The 18,352-nt window shown below is 42.1% G+C and overlaps 1 protein-coding gene across 2 annotated transcripts in view; it reads left to right on the top strand.

Moving 5' to 3' along the window:
* The window catches only part of RPP40 (ribonuclease P/MRP subunit p40), a 46,243-nt gene that overhangs the window by 9,964 nt on the left and 17,927 nt on the right, over positions 1-18,352 (top strand). The window lies entirely within an intron of this gene.

The raw sequence follows: 18,352 nt of genomic DNA, 5'->3' as shown, positions 1-18,352 counted from the left end.
GTATTCAATGTAGATGCACCTGTAATATATTTGTTGTATTATGTTTTGTAAATTTTCATTGACAGTAATACAGAAGAAAATATTGGGCCAAATTCTGCCCTCACTTATGCCAGTGCTCCTTAATGATTTCAGTGTGGGTGCATAGAGGTGTGATTGAGGGCAGTATTTGATGGATTATGGCAATAGAATATCATTGTGATTGTCTTCAGCAATAGATTATTCTAAGCAGCTTTTAACCCCAGAACCTCAGCAGTCACAGTACTCAATCCTGACCCGATTCTATCCACAAATCTCACTCTTTTCTTTGCTGCCTATCTCTAATTGGCCCCTTATCCCAGTCCCAGTCTCTTCACCTAGGCAGTCCCAGCCTTCATTCCTCAGACTTCTCATCACAGTCCTAGTCTCCTTGCCCAGCAAGTCCTAGCCTAACCCCTCCAGACTCCCAGTCTCCATCTCCCGGTCCTCATCTCCTTGCCCAGCTATTCCCAATCCCCCTGCCTGCCTTCCATCCCCACTGACTAAACTATTTTAGCTGAAATTTTCCAAACAAAATCATCATGGGGCAGACAGCCACCATGGAAAATTTTTCCCCACAGGTTAAAGTTTGTGAAGTAATAAGCAACTGAAAACAGGTCTATAATGGGAAGTATTGGACAATCTTAATAATAGGTTTTACTACCAGTCCCACCTACAATAACTTATTTCTATCATAGTACCACTGAATGTCCCCCGTCAGAGTTAAGGCCCCTATTGTACTAGGCACTATAACAGTGTTTCTCAAACTGGGGTCACCGCTTGTGTAGGGAAAGCCCCTGGCGGGCCGGGCCAGTTTGTTTACCTGCCCCATCCACAGGTCTGGCCGATCGCTGCTCCCACTATCCGCGGTTCGCTGCTCTATGTCAATGGGAGCTGCTGGAAGTGGCGCGGGCCAAGGGACTTACTGGCCACCGCTTCCAGCAGCCCCCATTTGCCTGCAGCGGCGAGCCACAACAGTGGGAGCCACGATCGGTCAGACTCTACAGAAGTGCAAAGTATTATGCATATACTAAACCTTTATTAGCCATATAGAGAGAAGATATATTTTACATCAGGTTTATATGTCTACAATAAGAATTTGATAATATATTTTACAAAATATATTCCCCTTGCAGGTCCTGAGCTAATATTTTTCCCGCTTTTCTGCTTGCATCTGAAAATTAGAATGCATTTTTGCACTGTAACGAGGGGGCGTGGCCTCTCTCCCAGACGGACGTTGCGAGTTCCCCTGGCGGGCAGAGCCAGGATACCCACACCTGCCCTTCTGGAAGCAGAGAGATGGGACAGGACCTGGAAATATAAAAGGTCAGCTCACCAGCTCAGCTGGAGAGGAGCTGCCAGAGGAGAACGACATCTCACCCACTGCTGGAGCTCAGACCCAGCAGCAACAACTGCAGCCGCCGAGAGGGACTGCTGGAGCTGCTGGTTGCTAGAGATGTTAAGGAGTTGCTGGGGCTGCTGTTAGCTGTTTATCCCAGCGAGGCAGACTGCGACCCTGGGACTCCTCTGAAATGGGAGTGTAGGAAGTAGCCCAGGGAACTCAATTATAGTTTAAATATAGACTGACAGCTGGCCAGCCTGTTGCGGCCAGTTTTCACTGCTTACCCAGTGGCAGACCACTCTGCCACAGTTAGGGCCCTGGGCTAGGATGCAGTGGAGTTGGGTGGGCATATGTCCCCCTATCCTGCTATCCCATCCCTGGCATGACAGCCTCCCCACCACAGACAAAGAGGCCTGCATTTGTCAGTGGTCCATCAGAGCCAGGACCCTGACTATTTGCTGCTCTACTCGTTGCTCTGTCCTGAATACAGGCCTGAGCTCCCTGACTTTGCTGCTCTGCCCTCATTGAGGGCCTAGGCTAATAGACTTGTTATTGCTCTGTCTTGAATACCGGCCAGAGCCGCCCAACTACTTGCTGCCTCGACCGGCTGGAAGTTCGGGGCTTATAGACACTGCTGTTCTATCTTGAATGTAGGCTAGAGCCCCCTAACTGTTTGGTGCTCTGTCTGGTCAGAGGACCAGGGCCCCTAGGCTCAGCACTGTGTAACCTTGCCAAGTGGCAGAGCCCCCGATGCTAATTCCCCCCTTGAACTGTGCTCTTCCAGAGGACTTGCAGCGAGGGGGCGTGATCTCCCTTCCAGACGGACGAAGGGACAGCTGTGACCGCCTTACACACACCTAATTTAAAAAGAAAATATGATGCCAATATTTCTTCATATTTTTTACTTTAACTGATGAGACTAATAGCTGCAGCTGGTGCTGCAGTCATTCAGTAGATTCTTTCTAATCTATCCATAATATATTAACATGACGGATTCCGAAATCTCCCTTATAAATGGAGCATACTCATGCCAAAACTGGTCTGTTTACCTTTTACCTGCTTTAAACAACAACTAAGCCTGTTGTATTATAGGAATGTTTCAAAAAGAGGCCATAGTTTTTTCAAAGCAAGATAGCACACCAACAAGAAAAGTGACATGCCCCTCTCTGTCACACACACATACACACGCACACATTTTAGATGCATATGGAAATAGATACAGTGAACGACTGGTTTGTTGGTTTTTGTTCTACAGTGACATGTTTGCAACATCAGAGGGCCATAGTCTACTCCAGTCATACTGGTTTAAATCCTGAGTAACTCTCCTGACATTAACAGAGCTACTCCAGATTTACACAGTTGTAAATGAAAGAAGAACATGGCTGAGAGTCTTTTAATTAAAATAATAAACTGCAGAGTCCTTTGGCAACTGAATTGGAAGCTTCGACACTGACAATTTGAGTATTATTTTAAGCAAGCCTGAAGCCAGCAATTTAATAGCACATTATTGATCACAAGTCTCTCTCTCCCTCACTCATCATGTATTTTTGTACTCAATCAAAAACTAATAGAATAAAAGGCAGTCACCATTTAAATTCTTCAGCAAATTATTGTCTATCATTAAACTACTGTTACTTATTTAGGTGTATAAGCCTGCCTGATAAAAGTATTTCCAATTTCCTAACAAAGTTCCACTGTAACCTGTCTATATCTAGAATAGGGGTCAGCAATCTTTCAGAATTGGTATGCCGAGTGTTCATTTTTTCACTCTAATTTAAGGTTTCACGTGCCAGTAATACATGTTAACATTCTTAGAAAGTCTCTTTCTCTAAGTCTATAATATCTTACTAAACTATTGTTGTATGTAAAGTAAATAAGGTTTTCAAAACATTTAAGAAGCTTCATTTAAAATTAAATTAAAATGCAGAGCCCCCCAGACCGGTGGCCAGGACCCAGGCAGTGTGAGTGCCATTGAAAATCAGCTTGCGTGCCATCTTTGGCATGTGTGCCATAGGTTGCCTACCCCTGATCTAGAATAACAGGGCTTGATTCTGCCATCCTTACTCATAATGAGTAGTTACTACTAGGGCTGTCAATTAATCATAGTTAACTCGTGATTAACTCAAAAATTAATCACAATTAATAAAATCAATGGCAGTTTTAATCACATTGTTAAACAATAGAATACCAATTGAAATTTATTAAATATTTTGGATGTTCTACATTTTCATATATATTGTATTCTGTGTTGTAATTGAAATAAAAGTGTATATTTTTATTACAAATATTTGCACTGTAAAAATGATAAAAGTAATAGTATTTTTCAAGTTACTTCATACAAATACTATAGTGCAATCTCTTTGTCGTGAAAGTGCAACTTACAAATGTAAAACTTCAGCGCCTACAAGTCCACTCAGTCCTACTTTTTGTTCAGCCAGTCAGTAAGAGGAACAAGTTTGTTTACATTTATAGAAGATAATGCTGCCCTCTGCTTATTTACAATGTCACCAGAATGTGAGAACAGGCATTTGCATGGCACTTTTGTAGCCAGCATTGCAAGGTATTTATGCACAAGATATGCTAAACATTCATATGTCCCTTCATGCTTCGGCCACCATTCCAGAAGACATGCTTCCATGCTGACAACACTAATATGTTAATTAAATTTGTATGTAAAATATGTAAAAATATGTTAATTAAATTTGTGACTGAACTGCTTGGGGGAGAACTGTATGTCCCCTGCTCTGTTTTACCCACATTCTGCCATATATTTCATGTTATAGCAGTCTCAGATAATGACCTAGAACGTGTTGTTCATTTTAAGAACTCTTTCACTGCAGATTTGACAAAGCGCAAAGAAGGTACCAATGTGAGATTTCTAAAGATAGCTACATCACTTGACCCAAAGTTTAAGAATGTGAAGTGCCTTTCAAAATTTGAGAGGGACAAGGTGTGGAGCATGCTTTCAGAAACCTTAAAAGAGCAACACTCCGATGTAGAAAATACAGAACCCAAACCACCAAAAAAGAAAATCAACCTTCTGCTGGTGGCATCTAACTCAGATAATGAAAATTAACATGTTGGTCTGCACTGCTTTGGATTGTTAGCGAGCAGAACCCGTCATCAGCATGGATGATGTCCCCCAGAATAGTGGTTAAAGCATGAAGGGACACATGAATCTTTAGCACATCTGGCACATAAATATCTTGTGACGCCGGCTATAACAGTGCCATGAGAATGCCTGTTCTCATTCTCAGGTGACACTGTAAAGAAGATGCGGGCAGCATTATCTCCTGCAAATGTAAACAAACTTGTTTGTCTGAGAGATTGGCTGAACAAGAAGTAGAACTGAGTAGATTGGCAGGCTCTAAAATTTTACATGTTTTATTTTTGAATGCAGTTTTTCTGTACATAATTCTACATTTGTAAGTTCAACTTTCATAATAAAGAGATTGCACTACAGTACTTGTATTAGGTGAATTGAAAAATACTATTTCTTTTGTTTTTTTACAGTGCAAATACTTGTAATCAAAAATAAAGTGAGCACTGCACACTTTATATTGTGTGTTGTAATTGAAATCAACATATTTGAAAATGTAGAAAATATCCAAAAATATTTAAATAAATAGTATTCTATTATTAAACAGTTTGATTAATCGTGATTAATTTTTTTAATCGCGTAACAGTCCTAGTTACTACTTAAATAGTCCCTTTGAAATCTGTAGGGCTACTTGTGGAGCATGAGACAACTCAACATGAGTAAGGGTAGTAAGTTTAGGGTCCTACAACCAGATTGTGGAGCGCTCACTGATGTTGAGCACTTATTTGTATGAGTAGTTCTTCTAAGTCACAGGGAGGGGCAGTTTAACAGTATGAGAGGCATCATGCTCTTATTTACTGAGTAAAAGTCTGAGAGCAATGGACTAATCTCAGCTCCAGTTCTGTGGCTTTGCTCAAGGTAAGTAGCCAACATTTTTAGATGTTAGGTAACTGAATGTAGAGCTGAGTCCCAGCAACTTCCATTAACTTTAGTGGGAACATCAAGGGCTCAGCTCCTTTAAAAATCAGACCACTTTTATTTGGGTACCTAGGCTTATATGCCCATATTTGAAAATAATCACCTTAACCTCTCTGTACCTCAGTTTACCACATCTGTAAAATGGTGGATCTCCCTCATAGGTGGATTGTGACAATTAAACAACATTTTTGAAGTTCTGCATATGTCCTAAACCCCACCAGACAGCATAGAAAACCATCCAGTTTGTGCAGCCTCCATGACTTTCCAAACTCCATTTAATTTGAGAGTGCAGCAAATTTGCCCATGTGGCTGTGCTGGAGTGCACATTTTCTTCACTGTGCTATCACAGTAGCTTCTACAGACACTGCAGCACATTTTTTTAAATAAAGTTTGCTTTAAAAATTTATTTTCTCCATATCCATATCTGTCGAGCAGAATCATGTCTTCTCATTCCCATTTTTTCTTTGTGCCCTCTGTGCTCAAGATCTCACCTCATGTCATGACCGTCTTTTCACTCCAGAAGACCAAATGGGCTTGCTTAATCTTAAATGCTACCTCTTAATTAGCTGTAGAATCACTGTTCAATGACACACACTAGACTTTTCACAGGAGATGAACATAATTACCAGCCCAATCTTCCTTATTCCCAATCCAAGAGCAAAAGGTTATCCTTGGTCTAACATAGAGCATTTCCACTAAGCTATAAGGCTGCCTTCCTTTCAAATTCAAAGATGCTTAATGCCTTCAGATCATATCAAACTCTACTTATGTTCTCTGCCACATTTTCAATGGGTTCTCTGATTATTCTGTTTCATCGGTTGATCCAAAGTGTCTGCCATTTCCCTATTTAATACTCTTGTTTCATTTTAAACAATAGAGAGGGACAAATTATTGGCACTGAATTGCAATGAGGTGTCAAACTTTACAATGTACCTGTACAGTAGGTAAATACAGTAATAGTGAATTTTCAATATTCCACTTAGATGATTCTGAATCTTCCCATTAAAATTCAAAAAGCTTATCTGAACTGCTGGATTTTGCTTTCATGAACTGGTGGATGGTGCAGTTCATTTCTTGTCTAACTTCTTCATAAAACTAACAAACAAAAAATCATCTGGGCACATACAAAGAATTGCCTATTCCCAAAATGTTTGGCCTGAAATAGCAAGATTGGCAAGAGGCTCATCTGAACACAGACTGCTAGCAGACAAAATGTGAGGACTCAGACTGTAAACACAAATACTAAATTTGCATCACATGCCAACTGGCAACTGTTTTGCCAGATTATGTTTCAAGGTCAGCTGATGTGGGAACTGTGGGAGCCTCAGGTAAGGAGATGATTTATACAATCAGAGCTTCTATGCTATTGTTGTTCTCAGACAACGCTTTGCCATGGGAAATATCCTAGAGGAAATTTTGTGATTGACTCAGCTATTTGGACTAAATCCAATTACAGGAAACGTGTTTGTTCTAAGTACCCAAATTTACAAGTTGCTTGTTCTCAGGAAGAAGTGATTTTTTTAGTAGTTTAATCATCACTATAAACGGTATAAAGGGATAAGAGACACAAACACCATACATTCAAACTGGGAACAAATAGAAGTAAAATAAGATTGAAATAAAACTACAAATGCACACCCTCTGGATTTCTCTGCTGAAAGGGGTCAGAGAGTTAGGAAAACTCCGTAACAGTCCCCTCACATTATTTCTCACTAAGCATCCCCCTAAGAGAAAGGAATTTGGGATGCTTCCTTGTCAGATAGATCTTGGGGATCGACGGGGCAGGGCAACCTAGCCCTGTGAATATAGGACGCTACCATCTGTGGGACTTCTGCATCTGCGCTGCTCCATGGCTCCCTTCCCATGGCATCACAGTCCCTACAGAAGCTTTGCTTCCACAACTGGATCCTATGTGGCTGCTCAGTGGCCTTGGGGGAGGGGGGCAGGTGAAATCAATACAATTCCTAGCTATATTAGTTATCTGCCACATTTCCACATGAAAATTCAGTGGCTCTACATGGGACAATGCCATTAAATGTAGCCAGTCCTCTGTTCCTTACCCCTAAGTCCCAAATACCCATGGAACCCCTTCCTCACATAGGGAGGGGGTGACGGTGCTGTGCAGGCAGCACTCCCCTTACTTAAAAGCTGACAGCGGGAGATCTGTGCATAAAGGGTCCCTTTCAAGAACATGTGTGTATATAAGATGCTTTAAGCCTTAAACGTCAGTGGTTTTGTATACAGACCATGACCAACTTTTTTTTTTCAAAGTTAGGCTCCAAAGTTTAAGCACCTAAGGGTGGGATTTTAAAAAGTGCCCAACTGACTTAGAAACCCAAGTCCTTACATCAGTGGGGCTTGTGCTAAGTTACCTGGGGTTTTTTGAAAAATCCCACCCTTCCGTGCCTAAATACAGTAGTGAGGCTGAAGGGGTGACCACCCTGTCTGCCTCCAGTGAATTTCAGGTGTATGCGTGGTGTCTTTTCACACAGGGCAGGAGAGCAAGTCTTTCCCGCATTCCCGCAGCAGCATTGACTCCTGTCCCATGGGGCTGGGCCCAATTCCCTGCTCTGGGTCACAGAACCATTCAGGTTTGACCCCAAGTCTAACTGAAAGTAAATAAGACATAAGTGCCTAAGATATGTTTGAAAAAGGGACTTAGGGTCTTAAATCCATTAGGTGCTTTTGAAACCCTAAAATAGACTGGTAAAGTGTGGCTTTGCTCATCTTAGATGAGGCCCTGTTCCCCTAAATCAGGAGTTCTCAAACTGTGGGTCAGGACCCCATTTTGATGGGGTCTCCAGGGATGGTGTTAGATTTGCTGGGGCCCAGGACTGAGGCTGAAGCCTGAGGGCTTCAGCCCTAGGCAGGTGGGCTAAGGTTACATGCTCCTTGCCCAGGGCAGAAGTCCTTGGGCTTCAGTTTTGGCCCCCCAGCCCAGGGTGGCAGGACTATGAGCTGGCTTGGGCTTCAGTCGCCCCTCCTGGGGTCATGCAGTAATTTTTGTTGTCAGAAGGGGGTCGCGGTGCAATGAAGTGTGAGAGCCACTGCTCTAAATTATTACAAGTTCTGAATTGCTTTGTAGTTACTTCGGATTTAAGGTTAACATGAAGAGAGATTACTGGAATTCAGGCCTCAAGAAACTCCGCAGCTATTGCTTTTGTAATACCTGGGCACCACATAGCCATGGACAGCAGGCGAGATAGCTCAGGAAAGCTGTGCATACCAACACTGAAGTAACTAAGTTCAAAATACAAGTGTAAAGGTTTCTTATTGGCTAAGAAACCACTCTCCTCTGTCTCTATGGCTTTCTTACTCTGCTGGCAGCATTTTCAGTATTGCTCTGACAGAGATAAGCAGCAACATGATCTTGACATTGGGTTGAAAAAGAGTATTTCAAAAACCCTGCTAAAATCTTTAGGCCAAATCCTGCAGTTCGTACTCATTCAAAATACCTCTCTTAAACCAGTAGGAGCTTTGCACAAGAAAGAACTGCAGTAGTGGGCCTTTTATGAACAGCTAAATGTTTTTGGAATGTAACACAACAGTTTATTAAAGGAAAATGCCAGCATTTTTCTCAAAATATTTATTAAAAATAGATCTCAGCATAACAAGCATTATTAAAGCAATAGGTGCAGGAATTGCAACATTTTAATGGCATTAGATGACTTACTGGAAGCTGGTATCTTCCCTAAGCATGCTAAAAATGTGATTAACTGAGATGGAAAAGAACTCTTTCAGCAGGAAAAGCATGTAGTTTTGAATGTTGTTTACATTTGAACATGGATTTTTAAAATGTCTGCAGAGGAGGAAATGTAGCATTATTTTATTTTTGGTCTGCTTTGGGCTCCATTGTGCCATTTAAGGACTGCATGTACTGCCCTGGTGGAACACCCGGAGGCATCTTATAGAATGTCTTTCAGAGCCCCCTGGTGTACAAGGGAAGCATAGCTGCTATTCCACCCCATTGTGGGATGCAGTACACTGCTCCCTGTGTGCTGATCCCAATCCCAAGGCAATGTGAAAGAATAGAGCCATGGTCCTACCTCCTCCCTACCTGCTTTGGGACAACTTGCATCTAAGTGCACATTGAAGGTGTGAGCTTGCCTGAGTGCAGGGACTGCATGCAACTGTGCTGTGAAAGAAAAGTGACTTGTAACTCTCTACCACCACTGTGATAAATAAAGGGGCAGGGGGGTTGCTCCCTTTGATTGACACCCAGCCAGCCAGTTAGCTGTTCTTTACTTGCTTTACCTGTAAAGGGTTAAAAAATCCCCAGGTAAAGAAAAAAAGTGGGCACCTGACCAAAAGAGCCATTGGGAAGGCTAGAACTTTTTAAAATGGAAAAAGAAACTTCTCCTTTGTCTATTGGTCTCTCTGGGCTACAGGGACATGAAGCAGCAATGCTATAAGCAGGAATGCTGTGTAAGGTTTAAACCAGGTATGAAAAATTATCTTCCATACCTAGCAAGACTTATTGGGATAGGGCAGGGGTGGCCAACCTGAGCCTGAGAAGGAGCCATAATTTACCAATGTACATTTCCTAAGAGCCACAGTAATACATTAGCAGTCACCCACCTGCAGCCCCGCCAATCAGCACCTCCTCCCCCCTCCCGATCAGCTGTTTTGTGGTGTGCAGGAGGCTTTGGGTGGGAGGGGGGAGGAACAGGCATGGCAGGCTCAGGGGACTGGAAGGGATGGAGTGGGGGCAGGGCCTGTGGCGGAACCAGGGGTTGATCAGTGAGCACCTTCCGGCACATTGGAAAGTTGGCGCCTGTAGCTCCAGCCCCGGAATCGGTGCCTATACAAGGAGCTGCATATTAACTTCTGAAGAGTTGCATGTGGCTCGCTCCAGAGCCACAGGTTGGCCTCACCTGGGATAGGGAATGTTTAGGTAGACCCGATCAGGGTTGTCTGTTTGTTTTTGTTTTTGGCTTGTGGATCTCCTCTGTGCTAACCCCAGATGCTTTTGTTTGCTTGTAACCTTTAAGCTGAATCCCAAAAAGCTATTTTGGGTGCTTAATTTTTGGAATTGCTCTTTTAAAATCTAGCAAAAGTCTAAGTTCTAAATGTTTTTGTTTGTTTGTTTTTTAATAAAATTTACCCTTTTTAAGAACAGGATTGGATTTTTGGTGTCCTAAACGGTTTGTGTATATGTTGTTTAATTAGCTCGTGGCATCTGCTAATTTCCTTTGTTTTCTTTCTCAGCTCTTCCTGGGGGGGGAGGCAGGGGGGACTGGGTACCATTTATTTACATTGACTGTCCATAGGCACGGCCACCTGCAGCTTCCAGTGGCTGCGGTTCGCCATTCCCAGCCAATGGGAGCTGTGGGAAGCGGCAGGCCAGCACACTCCTGTGGCCTGTGCCCCTTTCCACAGCTCCCATTGGTCAGGAATGGCAAACCGCAGCCACTGGGAGCTGCAGGCGGTTGTGCCTATGGACAGTCAATGTAAACAAACAGTCTCATGGCCCGCCAGCGGATTACCCTGACAGGCCGCAGGTTGCCAGCCAGTGGTCTAGGGTCACAAGGTGAGAGTGAGAGGTTTCTTAGCCAGACAGCAACTTTCTCTTTATTCTAACTCCCAAGTCACAGTGAAATGAACAAAGGCTTCCCGGCTTGAGAAAATGTTTTTGTTGGCTTCAGCAAAAGTTCAAAAAATTATGGTTATTTACCAACACCTCTTAGGTTCCTTGAGTACATTAACTATAAAGATCCCAACTCTTTAGCATCAAGTTGGAACCTGCTAGAAAATGGTGAACAGTGAGGCCATTTTCACAATTTGTCACTGAGCTGAACATTTGAGCCTCAGAGTATTAAAGGAAATCGTGGCTTAGCCATTTTTCAATTCCTCCCACTTACTCAAGAATTCCTAAAAATGCTTCTGAAAAAGTGAGTAAGGAGTCTGAAGAAAATGTACCATGATCGAGTGAAATGCCATTTTTCAGTTTCAAAAATCTCAAAAGGAAAAAACAAAGATGGATTTTGCACATTTTATTCCTTGTAGCTAAAAGTCTTAGGCAGTCTGATGTATCGGTCTGTAACTGTTTTATGAAGTATAGCCGAGTTTATACAGAAATGCAAAACAAGATGTTTTCTTTAGAAACACCACTAATGATGGCCAAGGTTAGATGATTCAAGGCTACTTCCTTCCTTTTCTTTTTCAGTCAACAATATTTGAGAGAGAGAAAAACATTGACTTTAAGCAAAAATGTTTTGATGGCAGCTTAGAAACATACACCAGATTCAAAGTAAACATGGCAAATAATTTTTAAGGTTTAATTTTAGGATTTTTATATTTATATATATAAAATAATTAAATATCTGACTTTTGATCACAGAAGATACTCCAGAATGCACAGAAATTAAAAAGTGCATGTCACCTTTTAAACCAATTTTCTGTTCTGTATTGCAGCCTCACGCATTCACTGTTCTCCAGCTTTGAAAAACCAAATAAAGATCTGTTTGCAAAGCTGAAAACATATATGGAAGAGGCAGTTCGCTTCTGCAACAAAAAAATGTTTTCATATAATGTGAAGATTGGGCTTTTATTTCCAAATCCAGTCATCTTTATAGAAAATAGAATCAACTTTTCACCAGTGCCAGGCAACATTTCACAAATCCCACCTTACTCCAAGCTATTACCATGGATGTTGCCTCAAGGCATTTCCTCTTGCCTACATCCTATAATTTTCTTCAAACATAACAAATTGAATTGCTGTATAACTGTATTACCCCGTCTATGGATTGAGATCCCTAGGGAGATTGTTGTGTCTTTCTGGGTGTTGAGCGGTTTAAATTATTTAACTTTTAAGATAAGAATATGTCCATTTTCACAATACACAAAAACCTCACACTAATTAAATACAGAAATGCAGTAATAGCCATTAAAAAGTCAACATTCCTCACCAATTTCCATGCACTAATATAGCCTGTCTAAGCATACGTAAATACTATGGTATCTCGGAGACCACTGTTTGGTAACTGTTGCAAATACTGACTTTTTAATGCAGTTCATTTTGTCTGGTGAGCTGAGGGGAAAGGGAAAGACCCACAAGACTATGGGTTGTGTTGCAGATGGGTAGATTTCTCCTCTGCTGCAATGAGCTTATTTGACTCAGAGGCGTGAATTTTCATCTTTTCAACACTGCCCACGTCCATTGAGCTTCATGGGATAATGTAAAGCCTATCTGTTCATGCAGGCTTTTGCCTGTGGGGTTGATAATGGGCTATCTCTGTGCGTATAGTTGAATTTTACAGCCGAGTCTCTCTATATAGTTGACATTAAAAATCAACTATTTTTTGTATTTTTAAAAGACTTTGTGAATTAGCCAGCGACAAATGTAATTGGTACAATCTTTAAATTAGAAAACTCCTGTGATTACACATGCAAGTGGTTAGATACCTAAATATCCATTTTTTGTATAATTACAAAAATTGTACAAGCAATTGCAATAACTATACAGTCAATGTAGGTGCAAATTTCAGACTTGTTTTAAATATGTTGCTGAGCCACTGACCTCAGAGGTCTGTACCTTAACAAAAGCCTGTCCAGCTAGATGGTCTGAGCACAGTGAGATCACAGCAGCCTCTGCCTTGTCATCAGACTAGCAAGATAACAGAAATTAGTGCCATAAAATCAACCTAGGAGGCCAGAGATGCTGAGCTAGTGACTTCACAGTGGTCTCTGCCTTGTCATCAGACCAGTAATCTAGGGTTCCTGTATTACAGACCTCACAAAAACCTGCCTCTTTACATCACCCAGCAAGCTATAGTTGTTGAGCCAGTGATATCACAAGGAGTCCGGTGGCATCTTAAAGACTAACAGATTTATTCGGGCATAAGCTTTAAGTGAGGTTTTTTACCCACAAAAGCTTCTGCCCAAATAAATCTATTAGTCTTTAAGGTGCCACTGGACTCCTTGTTGTTTTTGTGGATACAGACTAACACGGCTACCTCCTGATACTTGAGTGATATCATAGAGACCTAGACCTTACCATAAACACAGAACGTTCTAGCCTGACATAGTAATGGAGCACAGTCACTCATATCACAGAGAGCTGAGGCTTGATATAAATTCTGCAAGCTAAGAATGCTGAGCTACTAACCTTAAGGAGGCCTGAGCCTTGGCATCAGTGTGTCGTGCTATAGCTGATGAGTTAGTAATTTCAAAGAGACCTGAGCCTGCACATCAGTCCAATAGCTATAGATCCTGAGGTAGTTACCTCAAAGAAGTTTACGCATGGATATTAGTCCTGCTAGTTAATGGTGCTGAGCCAGGGATGTCACACAGGCCAACTTTTGACATGAGACCAGTAAGCTAGAGGTGCTGAGCCAGTGACCCTAACAGAGTCCTGTATCTTGATACCAGCCCAGTACCGTAGAGCTGCACAGCCAGTCAGCTCCCAGAGGCCTATGGTTTGTCATCAGAATCCAGCAAGCTAGAGATGCTGAGCTAATGAACTTAAAGAAACCTATTTACATCAGTCCAACAAGCTAAAGTTGGTGAACTAGTGAAATCTCAGTAACTTGGCCCTTTACATATATCCAGCACACTACAGCTGCTGAGCAAATAACATAACTGTGGTCTGTGTCTTAAAATCGGTCCAGTAAGCTGAAGGAACTTTTCCCTTAGCCCAGATAAAGGGGCTGAGGAACCAATCTCATACAGTCCTGGCCTTGACAGTAGCCAAAAAAAGCCTGAGATCCTGAGCCCTGATCTTCACAGAGTAACAGCCCAGCATGCTAATGCTGCTAGACCAGTCATCTCACATATGCTTTTGGTTAGCTCAGGAGCTAGCGCTGTTGAACTGATATAAAAGCTCAGGCTTCATCCAGACTCAGCTTTTACAGCCTACTGGACTTATGTCAAGACACGGTCTTCTGTCTCCTCTTTCTGTTATTTTTATTGGAAAGCTTTGTGAGCCACTTTAAGTAAACAAAGCTATATACATTTGATAGCCTTGTGCATGCATAAACAGCAGCAAGGTTGACTTGGTACCTATGGATATGGTCACATTTCCTATTTTGTACTGTTCCAAAGTGAATGAGCGCACAGCAAGCCAGGGGACAAGGGAGATACAGTGAGCAAGGGTGAGCAGGGAGCAGATAGAAAAGGCAAGGTTTTTACATGTTCTCCACTATCAAAGGATCTAAGAAAAGCCAAAACTGATGGCCTAATGCTGCAAACACTTGCCATCAAACACTGTGCTTACCATCTGAGTAATCCTATTGAGGATGTGAGACCAGGAAAGTGGAAATGCATTGTTATTTGTAAAATCCTGCAAAAACTGGATGCATGTTAATACTCACAGAGTCCTGATAAGTCTCCACAGGATTCTAACACACCTGAACAGAGTCCCAGTTCATATTGGCCTGTCTCATGCAGTTCCAACACACTCAACAGCACCTTGGGATCCAGATACTTCCTCTGCGGGGTTGTGAGGTGTCTGCCACAGTGACAAGGTGCTTGACACATCTCATTAGGTGCCCGACACATCCAGCAGGACCCTGAAACATCCCTGTTTGCTTGACATATCCCTCAAGGCATCCATAATCCCCAAAACATCCCAGATAGTGCCAGCACATGTTGCGAGTGCCTCACATGCCCACCGTTTGCTCAGCACTTCAGTAGGGTGCAGCCACATCCCTCAGGAGGCTGACTCTTCCCTGCAGAGCACCTGACAAGTGTCATATAGAATAAAAATACTTTTAAAATTATCCAGCCATTTTTACTGGCACATAGTGGGAATCCTGGGGGGGAAGAGGACAAAGCTGATAGAAGGCAACTGCCCAGATTAAGATTCTACAGCCAATTATCACTCCCCATTTGCTCTTTAGAACATATTGCTGCTGAGGGAGTTGTGCTGCAGGCTTCACTGCTATCAGTGTGTGTTTGGAGCAGGACTACTATGGAGCACTACTACTCTGCTTACTGCAGAGGAGTCTTTGAATCATGATTTGAAGATTCAGTAACTCAGCCAGAGGTTATGGGTCTATTACAGGAGTGGGTGGGTGAGATTCTGTGGGCTGCAATGTGCAGCAGGTTAGATTGATCACGATGGTCTCTTCTGCCTTAAAGTCTATGAGCATAAGAGGGTGGGGGAACAGACTACCACTATCAGTGTAGAGAGAGAGGTTTCTATGTTCCTGTATCTGTGGGTTTCGGGGACTGGGGAATCCTATAGGACAGCGGTTCTCAAACTTTAGCAACCCAAGGACCCCCATTTTTATTTAAAATATTCATGGACTTCCATGCTCAGCCCCAGGCCCCACCCTTGCCCCTCTCTTTCCTCCCTGAGACTGCCCCGTCCCCACTCCTCCCCCTCCCACCTAGTGCCTCCTGTATGCGGCTGAACAGCTGTTCAATGGCTTGTAGGAGGCGCGAGGAGGGAGGGGGAAGAGTAGATCAGCAGGGCCAGTGGCGCTGGACATGACTCATGGACTCCCTGAAGTACCCTCACAGACCCCTGTCTGAGAAACTCTGCTATAGGATGCATTTAGTACCAGTGTGGCTTCCTGTGGATTGTACCATTATCAGTGTGTCTGAGGGTTTCCTAAATGCTATCATTGTATGTACGGGAGGACGGTTCCTATGGATTGTACCATTATCAATGCACATGTCTGTATGAGGTCAATTTCCTATGCAATGTATAGTTGTCAACAATGGGGACTTATATGTCTGTGAAGGGGGAGTATATGACATGTACCACTATTAATAATGCGTAGGGGGTGGGGTTCCACAATAACGCTCCTCAGTTATTTCCCACATATCCAATCTGTCATCAAGTGTCTGATCCATAGTCCTAGTGCTCTCTCTTCCTCTTTACACTTACCACTCCTTTGTCCATAGGTTCACCATCTCTCATAGCAGTGTTATGCTCCTTTGTTTCTCTCCATTTGCTGCTCCACTTTAGCCAAAATGCCACTTAACGTATCATCTTACTCACCTCACTTTGTGTATCATTTCAGAGCTCTAACAATACAATTTTATGTCTGTGGGGCACAAAATAGGCACATTAGCCATTTGCTACACATTTTGGAGGCTTCAACTGTATATCCAATGTTTAGGAGGATGTAAATTGGAGGTGATAGTGATGTGGCCTAAATTGTCAGTGTAGCAGTCACTCATGCAGAGGACCTGCTTTTTCCTTTACCCCATACCATATGCAATGATTTACCCCACTGTGACATGAATGCAAAATTTATTATGGGACATCATAACACACCCACTTTGAATTCACATTGCACTGATATAAATAACTGCAGAAGGTGCAATGGAGAATCAGGCCTAAAAATACAAATGACACATTGATCATGGATGGACTTTGATGCATTGTCCCAGCAGCATCCCTTTCACTTCTCTGTTTTGCATTTGGTGAGACAATTAGCTTTTTGTCCCCTTTAAAACTGAGGACACAATTCTTTTAAACATCAAAACCACAGGTGAAAATGTTTAACTCTTTACTAGCAGCAAAGAATCCTGTGGCACCTTATAGACTAACAGACGTTTTGGAGCATGAGCTTTCGTGGGTGAATACCCACTTCCTCAGATGCATGCATCTGAGGAAGTAGGTATTCACCCACGAAAGCTCATGCTCCAAAACATCTGTTAGTCTATAAGGTGCCACAGGATTCTTTGCTGCTTTTACAGATCCAGACTAACGGGGCTGCCCCTCTGATACTTAACTCTTTACTGAATCAACTCTTTAGCAGGTTGCTACAACCTGCTGTAATAATTTTATTGTGAGTCTTAAGATAGTTTGTGTTTTTCTTAAATCTTCAACTCCTGGAGTCAGTGATTAAGTGAAAATAGGTTTCAGTGGTAGCCGTGTTATTCTGTATCAGCAAAAACAAACAAAAAAAACCCACTAGGAGTCCTTGTGGCACCTTAGAGACTAACAAATTTATTTGGGCATAAGCTTTCCTGGGCTAGAACCCACTTCATCAGATGTATGATGTAAAAAATACAGGAGCAGGTATAAATACATGAAAGGACCTAACACTTGGTAAAGCAACCCCATCCTTTCATGTATTTATACCTGCTCCTGTATTTTTTACTTCATACATCTGATGAAGTGGGTTCTAGCCCACTAAAGTTTATGTCAAAATAAATGTTAGTCTCTAAGGTACCACAAGGACTCGTTTTTTAAAGTGAAAATACTAATTAGTTTCCAATGCTTGCAATTTTTAATCACAACTTTTGCAATATTTTGAATTTTTCTTCTTAAACCTCCAGATGCTGGAGTCAAGTCATTTTGTGAAAATCCTAACTTTCATCTTGCAAAAAGGAAGTTTCTAAGGCTGATGGTTGCAAAGAAATCCTTGAAAACATGACCCAAGTCCACCTTAAAAGCTTACAAACCAGATGACAAATAAAAAGAACACCATTTTTTAAAAATAACAATCTCATGATTGTAAAGCAAATCTCATGATTCTTTCAACCTGTTGTGATTCTTAAATGCTAGTGGCTGGCAAGGCTGTAAACACCAACACCAGATCCAAAAATGTTTAACCCTTGGGGGACAGGTAGGACAGGCCCTGAATGGGCTCTTCAGCCAGCAGCTTCTGACACAGATTATCTAGGTCAGGTGTAGGCAACCTATGGCACACATTCTGAAGACAGCACGTGAGCTGATTTTCAGTAGCACTCACACCACCTGGGTCCTAGCTACCGGTCCAGGGGGCTCTGCATTTTAATTTAATTTTAAATGAAGCTTCTGAAAGATTTTAAAACCTTTATTTACTTTATATACAACAATAGTTTAGTTATATATTATAGACTTATAAAAAGAGACCTTCTAAAAATGTTAAAATGTATTACTGGCACGTGAAACCTTAAATTAGAGTGAAGAAATGAAGACTCAACACAGCATGTTTGAAAAGTTGCCAAGCCCTGACCTAGGTGTTAGGCTACATTGTGCCTTAAATGCCCAACCCTGTGTCAGTTACTACAGCCAAACACCCCAACCCTGTTCT

The sequence above is a fragment of the Gopherus flavomarginatus genome, chromosome 2, assembly GCF_025201925.1.
Source record: "Gopherus flavomarginatus isolate rGopFla2 chromosome 2, rGopFla2.mat.asm, whole genome shotgun sequence".
Lineage (NCBI taxonomy): Eukaryota > Metazoa > Chordata > Testudines > Testudinidae > Gopherus > Gopherus flavomarginatus.
Note: the sequence above shows the minus strand (reverse complement) of the source record. Positions and strands in the feature narration are given on the sequence as shown.